The 7,875-nt window shown below is 41.3% G+C and overlaps 1 long non-coding RNA gene across 1 annotated transcript; it reads left to right on the plus strand.

The window, feature by feature from the left end:
• The first annotated feature begins 1,155 nt into the window (after nt 1-1,155).
• On the plus strand, nt 1,156-7,513 carry LOC142290134 (uncharacterized). Its single transcript, XR_012750217.1, has 5 exons — nt 1,156-1,222; nt 1,291-1,401; nt 2,264-2,400; nt 5,077-5,177; nt 7,224-7,513. It is a non-coding gene; the product is annotated as an uncharacterized LOC142290134 (long non-coding RNA).
• Nucleotides 7,514-7,875: the final 362 nt, after the last annotated feature.

Consider the following 7,875-nt stretch of genomic DNA (forward strand, 5'->3'; position numbering starts at 1 on the left):
AGGCATGGCCACACTTTGCCATCCAGAAATGTTACTTCAGTCCCTAGAGTAGCATTTCTGGCGCGGTACACAGAGGCACATGCTAAAGAGGAGATACGCTGAATTCATTAAGTGGAGTGCACCTCGTAACAAATTCGACACCGTATACTCCAACAAGACTGCAGATCAAGTCTTAATCAGCTCCATTGTTTTTTTGCCACCTTTTTCCACTTGCGTTGCGATAGCTAGCAATGTCGTGCTCGATGGCACCTGCCTCCATCGTTCGTACGACATTTGGTGATCGCTGCCGTAGCGAACATTATCGCTACGGCAGCGTCACACGAACATGCCTTTTCAGCGACGTCGCTGTGAGCGTCGAACAATCCCACCTTCAAGGGGGAGGTGTGTTCGACGTCCTAGCGACGTCACTGCGGCGTTACTATGCGGCCGCCCAATAGAAGCGGAGGGGCGGAGATGAGCGGAACATGCCACCCACCTTCTTCCTTCCTCATTGCCGGTGGACGCAGGTAAGGAGATGTTCGTCGTTCCTGCGGTGTCACACATCGCGATGTGTGATGCTGCAGGAATGACGAACAACATCATACCTGCAGCAGCAACGATATTATGAAAAGGAGCAACGTGTCAACGATCAACAATTTTTGACGTTTTTGCGATCGTTGATCGTCGCTCCTTGGTGTCACACGCTGCGATGTTGCTAACTGCGCCAGATGTGCGTCACTAACGACGTGACCCCGACGATATATCGTTAGCGATGTTGCAGCGTGTAAAGCACCCTTAACACTCCAGTAGGCTAAGACACATAAAAAAAGGTCATTGCAAAGAAAGCCAAAGAAAAGCATGATTATCCACACCCATTTAGAAAAATAATGTACTGAACATGACCATCAAGAATTGTGGATGTAGAGGTAAAAAATGAGTTTATCAAATATCATGAAACCCATTCAATACAAGAAACTAATCACATAATGAGACACTGAGAAGCTACAGACAACATGAGAGAAATAACAAAATCCATTTACTACTGCTAGTCTGATATTAATGGATCTGAAATTAAGAAAGAATTGGTCAAGAGCTGGATTATTGTATATTGAGCAAACATGGAAGTATTGCGTATGTAAATTCGTTATCTCATTTTCTTTTGTAACCCAACTGACTTCTCCTTCTGAGGACTTGAAATTCTTACCAGAAAATTACACTTAGGGCTATAATTCTTAGAGACAAGGTAAGTGCAACCTCCATCTTCTGCACCATAAATACATTATAGGAATAACACTCGATGGTTTTCTGCAGCCAACATGTCAGTGATCACCCAGCAGCCTGGATATTCCCAGCCGGGGTATATGTCTCTTACTGGAGAGTGGAGCAGTAACCTGTGTGACTGCTGTGAGGACTGTGGCATCTGTAAGTAAACATTTTTGTGGATTTTTCCTATATAACCATTGCATGTTTTGCTGCCATAATATGTTAACATAATAATAAGGCTCCATTAATCCATCCGAAGCCAAAAGAGTGTTCTTTTGGCCTCTGTCAGAGTTGTAGGTGCCCACATACTTACAACTCTATAGAAAAGCACAGCAGACTACACATTCCTATGTATTTTACAAATGCAATCAACATGTATCACTGTGTGCCTGTTTGGAGATATATCTGGAAATCTATACAACCTATAAAGCTGGGAACAGAGGGGGCACACAGACTGATACTGCCTTTAGTTACTAATCTCGGGCAGTCATTAATGATCATGGCAATATACATTTAATAATAGATGTACAGGCAAATGTTAACACTTACAGGTACAGGGTTTAGGAACCTGCCTGGATCCTTGTATTCTTGGCATTTAAGTGTAGGGGTTGACTTTCATGAGAATGGTATAAAGTCTTGGCATACAAATGATTCAGCTCAGTGACTGTTATTTTACTGTCCAGAATTTAAAGATACAGAATTTTTTACATTTTAGGGAATGTTCCTATGAGATCCAAATGCAGCAGATTTTGAATTTTCCATACAGAAAATCCACTACTTTTACAATAGTAGTATGGTGAAATCCACAGCTTGTCAATTTATGCTTCAGATGTTACTTCACTAGATTCACTAAGAGATTGCAGCAGATTTCAGTGTAGCTTTTAAGAAAGTCCGCAGAGCAAATGCCCCATAGCAGCAAACCCTTAAATAGTGCGCTACAATCATCTCTGAGATGTGACTGTCTTTTTGAAAGTGACAAAACCAGACTTTTTTGTGCTGTTTTCTGTTCCTGCAATTACAGGTTTCTTTGGGCTATGCTGTCCAGCATGCTTTGGGTGCTATGTAGCCAACAAATATGGGGAAAACTGTCTTTTGCCCTGTGTTCCAGGAGGTGTGACTGCAATGCACACACACATGCGGCTAACCTATGGCATAAAAGTAAGTATTCAGAATATTAGAGTGTGTATGCACAATAATAGAATGTAATCATGCAATGAATACCTAGTATATATGACAGAAATACATGAAAGTTATAACTTCCTCTGTACACCCTGACTCGGCAGACTTTTTTGACATGTGCTTTTTGATCTGACATCTGGAGGACACTACTAAAATGTTTGTAATTTCTCGTTTTCTGATGCCCCAATGCCTTTACAGTAGTGGTAACTTGTTTCATCCTGACAACTTCTTTAACTGTGGCTGTTATCATCTATCGATAAGATAAGTGACTAATAACTGTTTTATCGGAGGTGTTCAATGGCTGAGTCCCACGCATGTTGGCAAATTGGGGAATTTTAATTCCCATCAGGGAACTTTTATCCCCATTACTAGATGGTGTTGGGGGCCAGACATCAGATTGCTCCATTCTTTCTCTCTGAGGCTTCTGGAAAAAGCTAAGCGCATTGTTTAGCAACCTATGGGGAATGAATGGAGCTCAGGTCATCGATTTTTTTTTTTCTTTTTCTAATGGGGATAGTAGTGCCCTGTTCTGCTGATCGGTGTGGGTCCCAGTGGTCGGACCCCTACCTATCAACAAGTCATTAATTATGCTATGGAAAGGTGATAGCTTGTTTTAACCCAATAACACCTTTTAAAGTGCCCAAAAACATGGGACAAATATCTTCCAATCCTGCTGATCTATGGCAGATTTGTTGACCATCTAATGTGTATTGGGGTCACCAGACTGTCTGTCTCCTGCCAACAGTTATTAGGAGAAATAAAGATTAGCATTGTTTGGTATTTACCTGCCTGCACAATGACACATACCCATAGTCTAGATCAGTGATGGCCAACCTTTTGATCTTGGTGTGTCAAAATTCGTCAAAAAAATGAGCATAACTCAGGTGGTGTGTCAACTCTTGAAAAATCCATAATGTTGTGATATTTGTAGCTGTAATATAAATTATCTGATAACTGCTAGGGGGAGAGGGAGAGAAGATAATGACCGTAGGGAGGAGATAATGATCATCTCCTCTCCCCCCAGCAGTCATGTGCTCTGTAGTAATGTGCCCATCTTATCCCCTGTAGTAATGTGCCCATCCTTGTCCCAACATGTAGTAATGTCCCCATCCTTGTCCAATGCAGTAATGTGCCCATCCTTGTCCCCTGTACTAATATGCCCATATTGTCTCCTGTAGTAATGTGTCAATCCTTGTCCCCATATTGTAATGTATTCATCCTTGTTCCCATCCTGTAGTAATGTGTCTATCCTTATCCCCTGTAGTATTGTGCCCATCTTGTCCCCATCCTGTAGTAATGTGCCCAACCTGGTTTCCATCCTGTAGTAATGAGTCCATCCTTGCCCCCATCTTGTAGTAGCTAATGACCCCATCCTGTAGTAATGTACCCATCTTGTCCCCTGTAGTAATGTGCCCATGCTTTTACCTATCCTGTAGTAATGTGCCAATCCTTGTGCCCCATCCTGTAATAATGTGCCCATCCTTGTCCTCTATAGTAATGTGCTCCATCCTGTAGTAATGTGCCCATTTTGTCACCCTTGTAGTAATGTGTCCATTCTTGTGCCCATCCTTGTCCCCTTCTTTTAGCAATGTCACATCCTGTAGTAATGTCCCCTTCTTTTAGAAATGTCCTATCCTGTAGTAATGTCCCCTATTATGGCCCATTATGCCATGTTCACACACAAAAAAGATTCTGCTCACCTGTCCTCCATTCCTTCGGTGCCCTATTTCCTGCTTCCTGCAGCCCGCAGGCCCCCTGATGATTTCGCCCTATTCTGGGGGCCGCAGCCATCTGCTCTTTACCTCAGATGATTGATTTCCCCCACTGCGCACAGGAACTTTCTGCAGAGCGTTGCCAATGGCAGTCGTCGTCATATAACGGCATCATCTGTTGGCCTTTGATTGGGCAGGAGCTGCAGGGTTCCTGTGCACAGCAGTGAAATAAAAAAAATCTGAAGGAAAGCGCAGATGGCTGTGGCCCCTAGCACAGGGCCGCAATCGTCAGGTGACCTGTGGGCCGCAAGAAGCTGAGGGGTTGCATGTGGCCTACTGGCCATGTGTTTGAGACCCCTGGGTTAGAGAGAGGCATGTTATGTACTGCGTGGTACGTAAGCACACCTCACTCAGGACCCTGATTAAAGGTACAGAACACAAAGTACCAGTGGCCGCATACCAATCTATAAGACAAGCCGTGGCCACCATTGATTTAACTAAAACTGCATGTGCGACCTTCACTCCCAAGAAATGGATTAGACTAGTATATGATGTGAACTTTTCCACATTAACCTGTGGTCGGTGTGGAAAAATTGTTCTTTTAGTCGGTGTGCTGGCTGTGTCCTGTCTGTTGTGCAGACAGATAACACAATGACTGAAAACACATTTGCGTGGACCAAAGAAAGACCATACTGTTTGGATTTTGCCATGCCTGGTTTATTTGTTCATCTGGCAGCCACCTATCTTTTCCCTCTTGATATTGATATTCACAAATATATAAAGATTACCAAATCTATGCACATACACCCAGGCCATTCATGCATATCTATGGAAGAGTTATGTAAGACAATGCAGTTTTTATGAACGAAGCCTATAACTAAACCACAACTGCATGTCTCAGTATCTAACCGGCTAAGAAGTAGCATTGCTCATGTCTTCTCAGGGTACTGTATGCAATGATAGCCTCTTGATGTGTTTCTGTGGCTGGTGTGAGATGTGCAGAATGGCCCGAGAAATCAAACGTATGCAGCGTTGAACTGAACGGTAGGTGACAATCTCAATTTATTTTATTACTGTGAAGTGAATTTGAATGTCTATACGTAAAAGTGATCTACCTAAAAAATGCACCTCAAATGAGCTGTAAGTGGCAACCGCCTAAGTCTCTGGCTGTATGTATTTATATATAATATACAGTATATCACAAAAAAGTGAGTACACCCCTCATATTTTGTAAAAAATGTACATTTTAGTAAAGATATGACACTGATACAATGTAAAGTAGTCAGTTTACAGCTTGTATAACAGTGTAAATTTGCTGTGCCCTCTAAGGGTATGTGTGCACGTTGCTTTTTACCTGCTTTTTACCTGCTTTTTTGCTGCTTTTTCTTCTGCGCTGTTTAATGCCAAAATGGTTGTGTTCTTCTATTCAAGCAAAGTCTATGGGAATTTGGGTTTCTTGTTCACACTATGTTGTTCAAAATGCTGCCTTTTTGTGGCAGAACTTTTGTCAAAAACTCAGCTTTGCAGTGCAAAACCCAAATGGCAAAAACAATTGACATGTTGCTTCTTTGAAAAGCTGAGTTTTTGACCAAAGTTCTGCCACAAAAAGGCAGCATTTTGAACAACATAGTGTGAACAAGAAACCCAAATTCCCATAGACTTTGCTTGAATAGAAGAACACATCCATTTTGGCATTAAACAGCGCAGAAGAAAAAGCAGGTAAAAAGCAGGTAAAAAGCAACGTGCGCACATACCCTAACTCAGTACAAAGCCATTAATATCTAAACCACTGGCAACAAAAGTGAGTACACCCCAAAGTGAAAATGGGCAAATTGTGCACAATTAGCCATTTTTCCTCCTTGGTGTAGTGTGGCTCATTAGTGTTACAAAATCTCTACTTGCCAATAGGCCTCAAAATTGAGCAAAGGAGGACCCAGGCCTGACTGTTTCACACCTGTTGGTGGAAAGCTATGTATGCAAGATGCAATGCCCCAAAAGGGCGAGGCATACCCTTATATGTACAAGAAAATAAAGCAAAACTGAATAAAATGGCATGGCTTACCTGTTCATGTAACTACAATGTGTAGGTGCATATTCACACTGTGGCCATTAACAGACAAAACCTTGAATGAAAACAAATGAGCAAATACTCTGCAGTAAGTAAATAATAAAAGTACATGTAAATAACGTAGGGTGCCTAATTTTTTACACTATTTTGATATAAAAAAAAATGGAAAAGCCATCCCACCGTGACCATGTGTGCCCAATCGAGATGGACCTTACCTCTTGTACTTCCCTTTTGGAGTTCAGATAACACCTTATCTAACCTTAATGATACAAACAGAACTTGGATGGACCCTATAATAATCAATTAGGTCCATCTATTTCCATTGTGTGCCAATTTTTAATAGAAAAAAAAGTTCTGGAAGACTGGCTTTTCCTTTCTTTTAAAAATGGGTATAAAACTGTACCAAATATACCCCATAGATTCACATGTAGGTAAATAGGTAGAGAATAGAACTGGAGTGACAGAGGCTTCAGATCTACAGCCTCATTTGCATATATATTAAAATACTGATTCCTCAGTAATGGAGTAACACACTGGCAATGTAAAGCTATTGCTGAGCTTGTCTTTGAAAGAGCCACATGCAAATATAAATAGTTTGGGTTGTGAAATCCTGCTGACAGATTCCCTTTAAACAAGTTAGACAAAGTCCTGAACTGTTGTGTTCAGGCCTAAGCAATTATGACTACTCTGATGACTTACCTAGTTCCCACACATAAGTGCAAACAGTATTGTGGCTAAGTACATGATCATTTCTCCACATTCAGCCTATGTGGCAATTCTACTTTCTCAACCTGAGCAAAAGAGGAAAGGGCCAGGGAAGTAGTCATTACCCACGTGACTGCTGCCATCGGGCGCCCTAGTGGCCACTGCTCCGCGTTTACACCATTGATCCAGGGATCTTGAAACAGAGCAGGGGTATATATAATAGCTCATACCTTTAAACTGCGCTTTAAGGCTTTTTAGATATGTGTAGAGAATGTGATGCAGTCCTATCAGATTTTTAATATGTGCAATTTTCATAGGTTGCTGCTACATACGATGAAAAGAAAAGAAGATGCTGCCAAATCCTCATCCAATTTCTTTACCAACATGTAAAATTTCATTAATGAAAAACTGTTGTTCTTAATTTCTTCACTAATTTGTGCTCTGTAATTTTATTGGTTCGTATAATCATATCCCATGTTTTTACCATATAACACTATGCCAATATTTGCAATAATACAAGACAGAAGAAAACACCAAGTGATAATCCAGGATAAGAAAATCTACCACTGATATGTGACTAAAAATGCATTGAAATATTGTAATAAAAAATGGTGATAGATAACAAAGCCTCAAAAATAATTTTAATACAATAAGATGTGAACAACATGAATCCCCATAAAATACGTTTTTATTAAATATTATTAAAATTGCCCAGGTAAAATAACCTGCAAACTCAATTGTCAAACAAACATAAAAAATAGGGAGACAATAATAGACCAGGGGTAGCCGAATGTATGATAGCCAGGGCCGGATTATAGGCGGGGCTGCGGGGCTCCCACCAAAAGAGCTTCTAAGGGGGCCCCCACCACCAGGGCCATACTTGCCACTAGGCACCTGTCAGCATTTTTTTTTCTTCACACCCTCTCCCCCTCCGTAAAGACAGCCTAATAAATCAGCTGTGTTTTCGGG

This window comes from Anomaloglossus baeobatrachus, chromosome 2 (genome assembly GCF_048569485.1).
Source record: "Anomaloglossus baeobatrachus isolate aAnoBae1 chromosome 2, aAnoBae1.hap1, whole genome shotgun sequence".
In the NCBI taxonomy this organism is placed as follows: domain Eukaryota; kingdom Metazoa; phylum Chordata; class Amphibia; order Anura; family Aromobatidae; genus Anomaloglossus; species Anomaloglossus baeobatrachus.